A 16670-nucleotide genomic window follows, 5' to 3' on the forward strand; every position below is an offset into this window, starting at 1 on the left:
TCCTCAACAACGGAAGCTTTGATTGGCTTCATCTTTGGAGTGTTTAGAAAGAGCAACGTAGGCTCCTAGAAGAGTGTAGGTGAAGAGTATCTACTCAAGTGTGTGGGAGATAATTTGAAAAAAATTCAGCAAAGGTGCGTAAAATAAGTGATGGTTATATAATTGTCCAAATGAGATTAAATACTTTTGTCAATGAAAAACCATGGTGAATGAGACTAGAGATATTTTAAACTGAACCAGTCCACGTATCATTGGCATACTTGTTTACTCTGATAAAAATAAAAGTGCAAGCAACCATCGCTATTATTCTAATCAAGACGGAAAACATGAGCGTGGAACATTTGGACAAATTTGGAAGCCACTGTATCTTAAGAAGATGAAAGTTAAACACCGGCTCACCTCCGCGTATCACCCGCGCACAAATGGCAAAACCGAACGCACTAATGGCATCCTCGGCGCCGCATTAACAAAATACGTCGGTGATAAGATGAAGCACAAGTGGGACCTCTTTCTAGATCAGGCACTTTTCGCCTGCCGCACCAGAATACATAGCGTATCTAAGAAGTCACCATTCTACCTAGTCTATGGAATCGAGCCCACGATACCTGGCGACCTCACTCGTCCTTATGTACATATTCGATGGAGCGGTTTTTACAGAGGTTCAAGCCGCGAGAGAGGCCGAGCTTGAAAGATTGAGACTTGAGAGGCTATCAAACGAGGAGCGGCAACAGGCAGCCGCAAGGCTCATGGAGGAAAGGTATAATGAGAGACATGACATCGACTCCGAAGCTCCGAGGCAAGTGTACGAGATTGGCCACTGGGTTTTAGTAAAAAACATAGCGAAAAGGAAATTTGAATACCCTTGGTATGGACCATTGCGTGTCGAGACGATTACCCCTTTTGGCGCTTACAAGCTTATCTGGCCCGATGGAAAAGCGAAAATGGACCTTGTGCATAAAGACCGTCTGAAACCGGTGAATCTACCGGCGGGTAGTCCAGAACCGACGCGCGCATGGTATAAAACCCGCAACAGTCGCGATGAACTCACCATCCCCATGGAGACCATTCAAGAAGAAGACGAGCGAGGACCTCAGTCGGAGCCAGAAGTAGGTACAGCAGTGCAACCCATACCCCTCGAAGGTTCATCGCGTACAACGGCCCCATCATCATCAGCAAGGCCCGCAGCTACCGCATCGCCCCCTCCTGCGCGACCACCACGTTCCCTCTCAAGGCCCAATCCAAAGATTGACGCCGCAGGGGCGGCTTGGATTTCTCGTGGGGAGTCTGTCCTAAATCGAGGCAACTTAAGCTCACGTCCTATAACAAGTGACGTCATGGTAGGTAGGACCAGAGGTATACCTATAGTGGTACCCTCAAACCCACCCCGCCCTGCCTGGACGTGAGCTCAGCCACCCGATCCTCCCCGCTATAATAAATAGTGGACTCTCCGTCCCTGAAGTGTTCCTTACCTTTATCTTGGTACAACACTTCAGGTATGCAACCTCATTCATCTCAGCACTAGTTACTTGTATAGTATTATATGTATCATAAACTAATAAAGACCTTTATCTTGGTACAACACTTCAGTGTGTTCTATGTATTTGCGTCTTGCTGCGGTTTTTAAGGGCATCTCAGTATAACCCCCGGTTCTTAAGACAGTGATTTTTTCACACAAATGTCGTAGAGCATCTACTAGTGATCTCTGGAAACTAGTAGGTAATGATGAAAAATGAAGAATTGGGCAAGAGCCTCGTGGTTTTGGGATACGATAGTGATCCTAAGTAATGCTTTGAATGATTTTGAGGATGCTGCAAAAGGGCATCGATAATAAGAAGAGAGATGCCGTTTTTGCAGTGAAGGAAAAAGCTACTTAAATACTATTTAAAAATGGTAGTAAATAGGATGATAGGAAATAAATAAATTGAAAGGAAATACATATTTAGGTAAATGAATAGGCGTCATTTACGACACCCCTCCATTCGGATTGGCACTACTCCTGGAGTGCCTGGATAAACGCCGTAGCTCTCTCAGATAAATCTCAGCAGCATTTGCTGGAGGAATGATAGGAGAAGGAGGAGCTACAGCCAGTGCTCCTATTCGATTCGAACGGATCGAGTTCGAATAGCTTCGAATAAGCCATATCCTGGTTCGATTCGAATGGTTCGAATGGTTCGAATGGTTCGAATAGGACCACTGGTTACGCGTAGTGAAAGTATGATCCTTGTACTTTACACCCAATCAAAAAAAAAAAAAAAAAAAAAAAAAAGTTTAAAATTATCATTTACTATTGTTCCAATAGTTCGAATAAATCGAAGGCTCGAATCATTCGAACCATTCGAATAGCATTCGAATTTTGTTATCTAATCGAATTCGAATGGTTCGAATAGGAGCACTGGCTACAGCATCACGATCAGCGATGAACTGCTCTTGAGCTACACGTTGTCGTGCAGCATCTTGAATTTGTGCCGTTACTGGATCAAGTTCAATGGGTGATCCGTCCATGGAATTATCCATAGAAAATTCATCAGAAGCGCTTTTTGGTCTATACCAAGGCGCCTTAGGCAACTCATTATTGACTAGAACAGCCTTCTTCAATCTATCTTGATGGACTAAGTCAGCTTTTATCGTACCGTCAGGCCATGCAAGCTGAAAGGTATGTAGAGGCGTTGCTCGAACAATACGTAGGGGACCATAAAAACTTTGATCAAATTTCTTCTTAGCGAAGTGCTTCACAAGGACGGCGTCACCTGGAAGAAATTTATTTTCGTCGATTTCATTCTGCTTGTCATAGGTAGAAGCCATAAGACCTGCTGCTTTCTGTTGTAGACCATGTGCTTTGCGACGTATTTCATCAATCTGATCAAACTGTTGTTGTCTGTAAGCTGAGTAATCATCTTCCGTTATGAAGTCGAATAAATGAGGGTGAGAAGTATCTCCAGGGATAACTGGATCTAGACCATAAACCAGTTTAAAAGGTGACACTTTAGTGATAGAGTGTATACGAACTCGACATGCGAATAAGGCTTGTAAAATGTATCTGTCCCAAGCTGTACGATGATTTCCGACAAACTTGTTAATCATTGTGCCTAATAAGCCGTTAAATCGTTCGCACTTTCCGCTGGCTCGGGGATGGTATGCAGATGTTAGTTGATGGTTCGTACCCATCCGATTCATATATCGCTGTAAGGTCGCTGCCGTGAAATTTGATCCACGGTCTGTGACAATTTCAGATGGACATCCAAACTGCATAAAAATTTCCTCATAAATAAAGTCAGCAACTGCCGATGCAGTCGCTTCATGCACAGCACGGGCTAAGGGCCAGTTGGTAGCATAATCAATTGCGGTGATAATCCAACGATTGCCATTCTTGGTTTTCGGTAGGGCTCCTATGAAGTCCATTCCCCAGCGCTGAAAGGGCAAGGTAGGCTCTAGAGGATGTAGAGGTGCAACAGTGGCATCTTGACGGGCTAACAGCTGACATTCAGGACAAGCTGAGACCATTGTTATAATATCAGCACGAAGGGTTGGCCACCATACACGAGTTGAAACCAGATCGAATAAGCCGTTTCGGCCAAGATGACCAAAGCCAGCATGATACATATATAGAGTATCAGCTCGATTGACGAAAGGAACAAATGGGACTGGGCCGTGTTCTGTTATACGACACAAAGTATCGTGATCGACTTGGAAATGAATTGCTTCATCTCTTACTAGTTTAGCAGATTCATCATCTTCAGGTAAGGATCCATCCTTGAAATAGGCATAGATGTATAAAGGCCAGTCAACATTATCAGCGGCAAAGTCTTTTATAGATGAAGTAGTTGCAAGAGAGGCAACTGTTGGTGTAGATAAACGAGACAAAGCATCTGCGGCTGAGTTATCGACACCTCGACGATATTGAATATCAAGATTGTAGGGCGCCAAAAATTCAATCCATCTGGCCATACGACCGCTCAGATGAGGTTGATTAAATAAAAAGCGTAGGCTAGCGTGATCAGTGAAGACGGTTACTACTGATCCTAAGAGGTAAGAGCGCCATGCTCCACATGCTCGGACTATGGCCAATAGTTCCTTTTCATGGACTGGAAAATTTTTCTCAGAATTAGAGAGCTTGTGTGACACAAAAGCAACCGGGTGAAGACGGTTATCGATCATTTGTGAAAGAACTGCTCCTGTAGCAATGTCAGAGGCATCAGTTTCCACAAAAAATGGCTTAGAAAAGTCTCCGGGGTAAAGAACTGGTGTTGAGGTAAGCAATTGAATCAACTTGTCCATGGCTGCTTGATGGCTAGGAGTCCATTGTGGTAAAGGTCTCTTTTTGGCATTGTTTTGTCCTTCTTGCTTTAATAAATCAGTCAAGGGGCTTGCAATCTTGGCGAAGTTGCGTATAAATCGCCTGTAGTAATTTGTGAAGCCTAAGAATGAGCGTAATTCTTGAACATTGGATGGAGTGGGCCAATCTTTAAGGACTGCAACCTTGTCTGGATCGACTTCAATACCTCGAGAGGATATGACATGACCCAAGAATTTGACTTCAGATACACCAAAGGTACACTTGCTGGGCTTTGCGTGAAGGGAAGCCGATTTCAAAGCTTCTAGAACCAGCTTGAGATGTTGAACATGCTCTTTCATAGAAGAAGAGAAAATAAGGATGTCGTCTAAAAAGACAACAACGAACTTGTCCAAGAATTCCTTTAAGACATCATTGGTTAAAGTCTGGCATGTAGCAGGTCCTCCTGTGAGACCAAAAGGCATGACTACGTATTCGAAATGGCCATATCTTGTATTGAAAGCAGTTTTTGGAATGTCTGCAGGGTGAATACGCACTTGATTAAAAGCACTTTCTAAGTCTAGCTTGGAGAAAACAGTAGCACCAGTAAATCGATCGAAAAATTCTTCGATCAAGGGAAGTGGGTACCTATTCTTGATTGTGATTGAGTTCAAAGCTCTATAATCAATACACAGCCGGAGGGAACCATCGCTCTTGGTCACGAATAGAACAGGGGATGCCCACGGGGAAATGGAAGGTCTGATAAAGCCTTTCTTAAGTAAATCATCAAGTTGTTGCTTTAAAACTAACAACTCTTTTGGGGACATCTTGTAGGCTCGCTTATAGATCGGGCGTGCGTCTACTGTATCAATGTGATGATCTTGAGGTCTCTGTGGTGGTAGAGTCGACAATGGAGTGAAGACAGAATTTTCATATTCGTATAAAAGCTTCTGTAGTGTAGGATCAATATTGTTGTCTTTAATAACTTCCGCTAACGAAAGAGCAGAAATTTTCGGAGTCGATTGTTCATCTTGAAGAAAAACCAAACCCAGGTCTTGTTGATTTGACACAGCACGCTGGATGGCTCGATGAGTACACAACGAATCCATTTGAGGTTCCGAAGAAAGAACCTTTGGGGATGAGTCTTTGGAAGAAGCCTTGTATGATGCTCCATTCACAGTCCAAGTCAAAGTTCCTTGAACATAATCAGTATTTGGATTATACTTCTTTAACCAAACCAGGCCAAGGTAAATGTCTTGACTTAGGATATCAGCCACGCAAAATTCCTCGTCATGAGTAAAGTTGCCGATAGTAAATACGAGAGTGACTAAGCTTGTCAACTTTACGTTACTAAGATTGGCTGTAGTGGCGATTGTTGGCCGATTGAGTTTTGTTTCTTTTTTTATGAGCGAAGGATCATATGCGCGGATCCTGTTAAGCGCTGTTGTAGAGATCGCGTTGCAATTGCATCCGCCGTCGATAAGGGCAATCAGCTCAGTTGAGCCGACGTTCGTTTTGATGAAGATCTGTTCAGGCAACATTTTGATGTGATCTTCTAGTGGTGCTGATTTATCTGTCATTGTAGTAGGCTCAACGGTATGAGCTTGTAATTGATTAACATGGGCAGATTTGTCAGGCTTATTATCAGGCTTTGTAGGGCAAGCGTACCCTTTGTGATCTGTCTTGCCACAGATATAGCATGACCGGGGACCATTGCCACCGTTTTTGTAGCATTGTACCTCAGAATGGCCGTGCCTGCCACAAGTAGGACAAGGTGGACGTCTTGTTCTGAGGGAATCTATGTCCATAGTAGATTCCGCAACATGGTCATGGTCTTGATGACGGTCTTGATGACGGTCTTGGTGTTGTTGTGAATTATTTTGATGAGAATTGTTTTGATGAGAGTTATTTCGATGATAAGTGGTATGTGAGGTTGAATGTCTGACAAAGTCATTATTTTTGTAAGATGCTTGATGTGGAGGAGGAGTATGAGGTTTGTCATTGGATCTTGATGCCTTGTCTAAGAGTCTCTTTGCGTCCCAGTTATGAGATTCTGTGCGACAAACATCTAGGACTTCATTCCAGGTCGTGGCGTTCTCTTTCTGAAGCTTGCGCTGGAGCCATAAATCTGCGACTCGACGGAAGTTCCATACTTTTTCTCCTTCGGGAATTTTATCACGAAGTGGATAGTATGCTGCCTCGAACTCACGGACGAATTCCATAACATCTGAGTTCGGTTTCATGGATAAATTGTCGTACTTGTAACGTAGCTCGAACTCATCATCCGCCTTGGCAAATTGTTCCTTAAAATCTTGAGCGAATTTTTTCCAAGTGAGGATATTCTTAGTCTCAAGATCGTCAATGTGTCTAAGACTCCAATCACGTGCGATCTTTTCCATATGTAGAGCAACACGAACTGTAAAGAAGTTATCATTGACGTTGGAAATTTTGTACAAAGCGTCCATAGCGCGTAACCAGGATGAAACATCCGTCTTGCTATCGAATCGTTCAATTCCTGCAAGATTAAAATGCTGATTGGTTGTAGTTTCCATATTTACATCACCATCGGTGTCAAGAAAGGAATTGGAGGATGTGGTCGTGGTAGAGGAGCTTGCGGTGCTTTGAACGTTGATATTGGATGGGGGTTTCATTGTTGATAAATAAAAGGTCTTTGTTTGAAAAAAAGGGCAAATAAGGGGATGAATAAATAAAAATGTGTGTAAACAAGTAAAAAGGTAACAAATAAGGAAAGAGATAAATGAAACGGAAAAAGAAAGCTAAATTTTTTTTTTTTTTTTTTTTTTTTTTTTTTAAAAAAAATATGCGCGAAAAATAAAAGTGTGTGGTGAAGGTAAAGAATTTGGTTGAGGAAAAGCAAAAAGTTTGTAATATGATCACAACAAAAGGATGAATATGTACAATCAAAAAGTGTCAAGAAGAATAATAATGGAGTAGTAACTAGGTCGCGTTAGAGGTTAAAAGAACCTTTGCTACCATTTGTCGTAGAGCATCTACTAGTGATCTCTGGAAACTAGTAGGTAATGATGAAAAATGAAGAATTGGGCAAGAGCCTCGTGGTTTTGGGATACGATAGTGATCCTAAGTAATGCTTTGAATGATTTTGAGGATGCTGCAAAAGGGCATCGATAATAAGAAGAGAGATCTTTAATAACTGCTAATTTTCTGAGAATTCATAATGAGAATAATGAAGATAAACTCACCTGCAAAAGGGCATCGATAATAAGAAGAGAGATGCCGTTTTTGCAGTGAAGGAAAAAGCTACTTAAATACTATTTAAAAATGGTAGAAAATAGGATGATAGGAAATAAATAAATTAAAAGGAAATACATATTTAGGTAAATGAATAGGCGTCATTTACGACAACATAAGCAATGTTGCTTTCCTAGCTCAGTTGGCAGAGCGTCAGTCTCATAATCTGAAGGTCGTGAGTTCGAACCTCACGGAGAGCAATCTTTTTATGGATCAATCTATTTGGCAGCCCATGCCAAATATAGTAATTTTTGCCTCTATTTGGCAGCCTAATTCTGGGGGCTGCCACTTAACTTCGCACTCTTGGGTGGCAGCTGGGCTGCCAAATACATTACTTTTTTTTTTTTTTTTTTTTTTGATAAACAGGGTCATAACATCAGTGGTAAAACAAGCAGCGTTCTGTGGATACATTGCCTTGCACAGCTAATGCCGCCGGAGGTACTAAGGACAGCGGCGATGACATCTTCACAAAACAGCCTTCAATGTACACGGTTAGGGAATGGTTTATTGAAGACGTCTAGGTAGTAGGTGAGACGCGTTTGCTCCGAGCGAAAACCTCTCATAGGCATTGATCTCCAAATGGCACCTCCAAAACTGTATGAGCGACCTACTTGAAAAAAAAAAAAAAAAAAAAAAAAAAAAAAAAAAAGATTAGTTTTCTAAATGAGACAAGACAATGTCACTACACATGACTATGACGTAGAAGACGGGAGCTGTATTAATTTAAAGTATGAGCGTTATATACATATACGGTTCCTAGGAATGAAAAAAAAAAAAAAAAAAAAAATAGTTAGAGGCCAAATAACGCTGGGTAGGCTGCCAAGTAAATAATGAATGTTATTTGGCAACTGGGCTGCCAAAGAGAGTCTTGAAAGTTGATTATATTTGACAATGGGCTGCCAAATAATATTTAGCAACTAGGCTGCCAAATAGATTAATCCTTGTGCAAAAGTCAAGGTAGTGTTCTAGGGGGATCTAAGGGTGCAATAAAGGTATCTTTATTCAGGGGGAACTATGCTACAGAACTAGATAGAAAAGTAGACCTATTTATACTAGTTAATGTCCTGTTGCAAGGAATGCTCTAGAAATATGGGCGAAATACTATGTTGCACAAAATTATTATAGTGATTTCGCTTGCACGTCTTCTTCTACGTCGTAGTTATGCGTTGTGACATTAGCTTGTCTCATTTGGAAAGCTAATGACTTTTTTGTTCATTCAGGTCATTGAATCAGTTTCACATGTGGTCTAAAATGTTGCCCATGACAACTGCTGGACGTCATTTAATGCAAGTAAAAAAAGGACTTTTCTCTCTTTCTTTTATGAACACTTGCTTAACTCTCTCTTAACTATACCTTCACAGAATATGAGACCCACTCAGTGCTCCTATTCGATTCGAACGGTTCGATTCGAATGGTTCGAATGACGCGAATTATTCGAGTAGTGCGAGTGTCGAATGACGCGAATTATTCGAGTAGTTCGAGTGTCGAATGACGCGAATTATTCGAGTAGTTCGAGTGTCGAATGACGCGAATTATTCGAGTAGTTCGAGTGTCGAATGACGCGAATTATTCGAGTAGTTCGAATGTCGAATGACGCGAATTATTCGAGTAGTTCGAGTGTCGAATGGTTTGTCACGAACAGCAAGCAATGTCTAGCTCATGAATTGATGAATGACTTTTGTCTGATTCGAATCTGAAAAAGATCACGTGTGCTTGATTAATTTGTTCCGCTCATTTCCTTCACTCATTCCTCCATGCATAGTTTGCCTGTCAAGCCAAGTCGCGTCTCTTAGTTTTCTAGCTCCGTGAATAGCTCCAAGGATTCTAGAAGAGCTATAAACCAATAACCAAGACTTATAGTGCCAAGGAACCTTGAAATAAGATTGCACCAGATATCTTCCTCGGATCCTGTGTATTAAGTTAACTCAACACTTGGAGTTCCGCATATGGTAAAAGTCCTTAGGAAATATTTGAGTAAGCTTTATTTAGAATTCTTGAAGCGCGTCTCCGCTTCAGTCAAACAAGTATAAATATGATAGATTTGTAACATAGTAAACCTCAGTCTGCAATAAAACTATTCTTGAATCTCCTAAGTTCATTCTTGTTCCTAAATCACTTACCTTCTCTTGCAATCGTCCTGTCAGTCCTTGACAGCGTCTCTATTTATATGTTATTCATGGGCTATGCTTATCAGTGAGTCATAGGGCTGTACCTATCGATGACTCATGGGCTATGCTTATCGATGGGCTATGTTTATCAATGAGTCAAAGGCTATGCTTATCAATGAGTCATAGGCTATGCTTATCATTGAGTCATAGGCTATGCTTTCACATGCTACACTATCATGCAAAACTGATTCAATAATTCATTCCCATGTGCATTTCTTTTTTTCATTCCTAGAAACCGTATATGCATACACCACTCATACTTTGGTTTAATAAAGCTCCCGTCTTCTTCTACGTCATAGTGATGCGTTGTGACATTAGCTTGTCTCATTTGAATAGCTAATGACTTTTTTGTTCATGCAGGTCATTGAATCAGTTTCACATGTGCCCATTCGGTGGCCAAAGATCTTTATTCTTTTGTGAGGCATAACCTTACATCAATAGATAGTATTCCAACCATGGGCATCACTGACAGCTTGGAGTCTCTTATGGATACCTATGATGAGTTTGCGGCAGAAGTCCACTGGGATCCTGTACCATTCAACCGATATTCGCTCCCATAGTTCATCACAGCTCTTAGCTCGCTCCGGATACCTAGAGAGCCGCCTATCCAATTCTGCCCACATGTGTTCAATAGGGTTGAGGTCAGGGGATTGTGCTGGCCACTCTAGAAGTGTACCTTCCTCTTCTGTCAGATGTACTGACTCCAAATACTTCCTAACAATCTTCGCCGTGTGCTTCGAGTCATTGTCGTGCTGAAAGACGATATCGCTTTTAGTTAGGCCCCAGTCATCAAGCGACATCTGTAGATCCTCCTGCAGTAGTTTGATGTAAAGTTGTGCGTCCATATTATTGTCAATCTTTGCAATGTATCCAGGTCCGTACCATGAGAAGCATGACCACACTTTAACATTACCACCCCCAAACTTGACAGTGCCTTGCACCGAACTGCGAGTGAGGCGTCCCGGATTGTCGCCCCAGATCCACTGCACGCCATCAGAGCAGATTCGGTTTATTTTCGATTCATCTGACCAAATAACCTTTTTCCAATCTTCCAGAGTCCATTCCTTATACTTATTGATAAAATGCAAACGAGCTTTAATATGTCGTCGACGTAAAGCTGGCTTATGTACACGCCTCTTTGCTGTCAATCCTAACTCCTTGAGCCGTCGTCTAACGGTGGTCTCAGAAACAGCCGCTGGTATGAGCTGGTTGGCTCTAACGGTGGCCTCAACTGCAGACTTGAGTGTACCTCGTTTCATGTTCACCTTAAGATACTGCATGATACCTCTAGGTACTTTCCTTGGTCGACCGCCTTTATTGACTGGCATGTACTCCTTATTATGTGCATAGATCCTGGTGGCCGTCGCTATTGATATACCAACACTAGCAGCAGTTTCTCTAGTAGACATGCCTCCCATCATTAACCTCCTGGCTTCGTTGACTTTCCTTTGTGGAGTGGGTCTCATATTCTGTGAAGGTATAGTTAAGAGAGAGTTAAGCAAGTGTTCATAAAGGAAAGAGAGAAAAGACCTTTTATACTTGCATTAAATGACGTCCAAAAGTTGTCATGGGCAACATTTTAGACCACATGTGAAACTGATTCAATGACCTGCATGAACAAAAAAGTCATTAGCTATTCAAATGAGACAAGCTAATGTCACAACGCATCACTATGACGTAGAAGAAGACGGGAGCTTTATTAAACCAAAGTATGAGTGGTGTATGCATATACGGTTTCTAGGAATGAAAAAAAGAAATGCACATGGGAATGAATTATTGAATCAGTGTTTTTAATTGTTTTCGCCATTTTAAAAAATGGATTCGCTATTTTCAATTTGAGTTTCTCCAAAGAAACACAAGATTTATCCAATTTAAGCTAATATGTAAAATTATCCCACAAGTTATCCGAATGTGTCTAAAATATTATCAAGTTCTCCAAACTGATAACCGAACCGATTATTAGAATTATCCAAACATCATGTCTTTATTAGCAAGATAGGCGACCAATTTGAGTAACTTTACATACATATTATCCTAAATATTAGCGTTTTTTTTTTTTTTTTTTTCACTGAACTCTCACAGACCTAGAGATTATATTCTCTGTTGAGAGACCTTGGGAAGAAGGTGGTTGCATGACGAATCCAACTTTGACAATCCTTCCGAGATATGGACTTGAATGCGTCCTGAAACCTAGAGCGCATGGTCTCACCAGCCTCAAGGCGGCTCTTCTTGAACGTGTTCTTAACTTTTGACCAGCATTCTTCAATCGGATTCAAGAACGGTGAGTATGGGGGTAGATATTCACAAAAATGCCCTGCTTCTTCTATGAGGTCCCTGACTAGCGGTGCAAACGTGTTATACAATACTGACTCAAACCTTTGAGGAGGGCTCAACTATCACGCGCACCCCAGGCGCCAAGACGCCAAGCCCAAGTGCCAAGACACCAAGCCCCAACCCTATCAATTATCAGTATAAATAGTCCACTACGTTATAGCCAAATAAAGTATCCTTTGACCTTCGATTCCACCTAAGATCACCTTTGATTGTTACTATTTACATGGTAGCAAAGGTTCATCGAACCACCGACCCCGCCAGAAACCGCTTATATTTCCCTCTGATATTTTTCCCTAGATCCCTCTGATATTTTCCTAGATAAAATTTAAAAATTTACCCCTGCATTTGATTTTTTTTTTTTTTTTTTTTTTTTTGCCATGGACAACCTCACCACTTCCTTGAAAGCTCTTAACCTTGATGCCAGTACCAGCCTATCCGTGCAGAACGCTGTGCAAACCTTCCTCGAATCCCGACAGGATAGTGCTTCTAGCGCTGCCGCCTTTAATGACCATGTCCGCACGGTGGCTGCTGTGATAAAACCTACCAAACCAGAACCATACGAGGGAAATGTCGACGCTGTCGCGGTCCTCAACTTCTTGGAGAACCAAGAAGAGTACTTCGAGATCATGGAGCTTAACCACTCCCGTTGGGTCCGATATACCGTTGTCAACCTGAAAGGAGACGCCAAGGCATGGTGGCGAGACTCGGAAATGACAATTGATACACCATGGGACACTTTCCGAAGTAAATTCATCGAAAACTTCACACCCCCTGACACGGCTTCTTCAGCCCAGAAAGCACTGGTTCAATTAAAACAAGGTAAATCCTCAGTAGCGGAATACACTGCCAAATTCCGCCGCCTCCAACGCCTCACACCCAAACTGGAGGAATCATGGCTTGTCCTCCATTATACCTACGGCCTTGTAGAAGACACAAGCAAGGAAGTCCTCCTTCGCCAGCCTCAGACTCTCAACCAGGCCATCAAGCAGGCTACGATGATCCACAGCATTTTACATTCCTCTAGACCCCCCATCATGACAAGCCAAACAAGCCAACCCACACCGACCCCGATGGACCTAGACGCAATGCAGATGATGTTCAATAACTTCCTACTACAGAGTACAAACTCCACAGGCTTAGCGAACTTCCATCGCCCCCCCTCGACTAACAACAGACCACTCTCCAAGCTCACCGAAAATGACAGAACAAAACTGCGCCGCGCAGGCGCTTGCTTTCGCTGCAGAAAGAAGGGACACATGGCCAAGAACTGCCGCGTGACTAGGAACTTGAACAACCTGGAACAACAAGACGACTACGACGACTCGGGAAAAGAGGAGAGCGAGCTGTAGACCAGGCCAGCCTCGCTCTCACCACCAACCCTCGAGTCCTGGGCTCTAGAGGGCGTAGTCATATGGATTTAAGTAGTAACAACAGTAATAAAAACTCTAGTTCTCCTAAATCCATGATTATGCCTTCTCGCTCCTCTCCCATATTTTCTCTATCCTCTCTCTTATCATTACCCTCTAAAAGCACCTTGCACCACACCACTTCCATTCCTCCGGATTCCCTAAATCACCTCTCCCCCGATTCCCATCCCGCGTCATCTGTCACTGAAATCAAATCATCTTCAAACCAAGACACAAATGAAAATTCACCTACCCCCTCTACTTCCCACGAACACCTTGCTAGTAAACCACCCCGTCGTCGTCGTCGTCATGCCACACACCTCCAATCCCTGTCCGCTGTCTACACCAATGCGAGACGACTACTAACCTTCATTGGGGCCGTCAACGGACACCCTGCGCGAATCCTCATTGATGGTGGAGCAGAAGGAAATGTATTGAGTTCAAAATTTTGCAGAAAACATAACATTATCATAGACAACGCGAACCCTATCCCTATCATTCATCCGAATGGCACAGCAGTCATGTCCCCAGGAACCGCATCTGTTACCCTTGAACGTGGTTCCTATGGTGAAAAGATTCAAAGTATCATCTACCCCTCGAAAAAATATGATCTCATCCTAGGGAAACCTTGGCTAACCGCAGTCAATCCCCAAATCAACTGGCGCACTAACGATTTACACTTTGAACACGATGGTAAACACATACTATGGGAATGTCGAGGGCATACCTCCTCCTCCGCTCGTCAAAATTGCCTTTCTGCCATAAACTTTGCTGCATTAGCATTAGAACCCGAAACGACAACATTCTTGGCCCAAGTAAGAACCACTTCACCACCAACAAACCTAGACTCAACACTACCCGAATCGATTCAACAAATTGTCCAAGTAGAATTTCCAGACCTCTTTCCTGACACACTACCGGACGGACTCCCTCAGGATCGTGGCGATAGCATGCGAATCGAGACTGAAAATAATACCGATCCACCTGTAAGACCAGTCATTCGCTTATCAATTGCTGAATTAGACGAACTAAAAACACAACTCACAGAACTACTGCGCAAAGGCTTCATCTCTCCAAGTACATCACCCTACGGAGCACCAGTTTTATTCGTTAAAAAGAAGGATGGCGGACTGAGGATGTGTGTAGACTACAGAGGATTAAACAAAATAACCCGTAAGAATCGCCATCCACTACCAAGAATCGACGAGCTAATAGATCGTTTCAGGACAGCACGATTTTTTACAAAGCTCGACTTACTATCCGGATATCATCAAATGCGCGTTCATCCAGACGACCGACATAAAACGGCATTTCGAACACGCTACGGTCACTATGAGTTTAACGTCGTCCCTTTCGGACTCACCAACGCACCTGCCGCCTTTTCAGCCATGATGCGCAACGTGTTGGATCCTGTGCTGGATAAATGCACCGTAGTTTACCTAGATGATATACTGATTTATTCTGATAACAAAGAGCAACATCTACAAGACATCAGAAACGTTCTTAGGCTCCTACGCAAGGCAGGCCTCTTTTGCAAGCTTTCCAAGTGTTCATTTATGCAAGAGGAGACAGAGTTCCTAGGCCATGTTATATCCAAAGATGGACTCAAAACAAACGGAGCACTGGTTAAGGCAGTTAGAGAATGGCCAACACCCACAACACAGCGCCACGTCATGCAGTTCCTTGGATTAACAAACTTCTATCATCAATACATCGACCACTATGCTGATATCGCGCTTCCCCTTACTGATCTGTTAGGCTCAACTACAACATTCTACTGGAGCAAGCCTCACCAAGAGGCCTTTGAAAGACTGAAGCAGGCAGTCACCATGGCACCCGTACTCAGAATTTTTGACCCTGCCCTAGCAACTTCCGTCGAAACTGATGCATCAGGTTTCGCCATTGGTGCAGTCTTGTTCCAAACAGATCACAAGGGCGAATCGCGCCCTGTTGCCTTTACATCACGAAAGTTGAGCTCTGCAGAACGAAACTACCCAACCCATGAGCAAGAATTACTAGCTGTCGTCCACGCCTTAAGAACATGGCGATACTATTTGGATGGATCTCATTTTATTGTCTATACTGACCATGCCACATTGCAGCATTTTCCAACCCAGCCAAACCTGACTCGGAGACAGGCCAGATGGATGGAACTCCTACAAGAATACGACTTCAACTTCAAGTACAAACCAGGCAAAGACAACATCGTCCCCGACGCTCTCTCAAGGAGGCCTGACCACAAGGCGCAGGATCCCGCCAGTGAGCAGATTAACTCCATAGAAATAAGTTTGGACCCAGGCTTACGGCAGCGCCTGATAAAGTGTTACCCATATGACCTTAAGTTAGGATCACTTTACGAAAGCTGCCGCGAGGCAAGTCCCTCTGATCGTTATTTTGTTGCTGATGACCTATTGTGGATTAACATCGCTGGACAGACACGTTTATGTATCCCGAATGATCCTAACATTCGCGCTCTCCTACTTCATGATGCACATGATTCTCCCATTGCTGGCCACCTCGGCTTCGAGAAAACATATGAAACCATGCGAAGGACTTTCTTTTGGCCACGAATGGCCCGAGACACCAAGACTTACATTGCATCATGCGAACAGTGCCAACGAAATAAACCACTGCTTCATCATCCTGCCGGATTATTCAAACCTCTCGATATACCTCTTGAACGATGGGAAACTGTCACCATGGACTTCATTGGCCCTTTACCCAAGACGAACCGAGGGTTCAATGCCATAACTGTATTCGTAGACAAGTTATCCAAACAAGTCCACTTCTGCCCTAGCCATACAACGGACACTGCTTCAGATATCGCGCGACTCTTCTTCAATAATGTCTTCCGACTCCATGGCATGCCACGAGCTATTGTATCGGACAGAGACTCAAGATTCACGGGACACTTCTGGACCACATTGATGAAGCTCATGGGAACTAAACTCCATATGTCTACAGCATTCCATCCTCAGACAGACGGACAGACGGAGCGAGCCAACAGGACCCTGGAGGAAATGCTACGATCTTATGTCTCGTACAAACAGAATGACTGGGACTTGCTCTTACCAATGATGGAATTTGCATACAACAACTCCGTCAACCCCTCCACAGGGTTTTCCCCCTTTTTCCTAAACCACGGTCATCATCCCATTGTCCCATCATCCCTCTTGAAACCACCAACAACAGATGTACCGGCTATCTCTACCTTCATTTCCA

General features: G+C 43.0%; 1 non-coding gene across 1 annotated transcript; it reads left to right on the forward strand.

The window, feature by feature from the left end:
- The first annotated feature begins 7667 nt into the window (after positions 1–7667).
- On the forward strand, positions 7668–7740 carry BCR41DRAFT_t60. The gene has a single exon. It is a non-coding gene; the product is annotated as a tRNA-Met (tRNA).
- Positions 7741–16670: the final 8930 nt, after the last annotated feature.

This window comes from Lobosporangium transversale (assembly GCF_002105155.1).
Source record: "Lobosporangium transversale strain NRRL 3116 chromosome Unknown BCR41scaffold_15, whole genome shotgun sequence".
In the NCBI taxonomy this organism is placed as follows: Eukaryota; Fungi; Mortierellomycota; class Mortierellomycetes; order Mortierellales; family Mortierellaceae; genus Lobosporangium; species Lobosporangium transversale.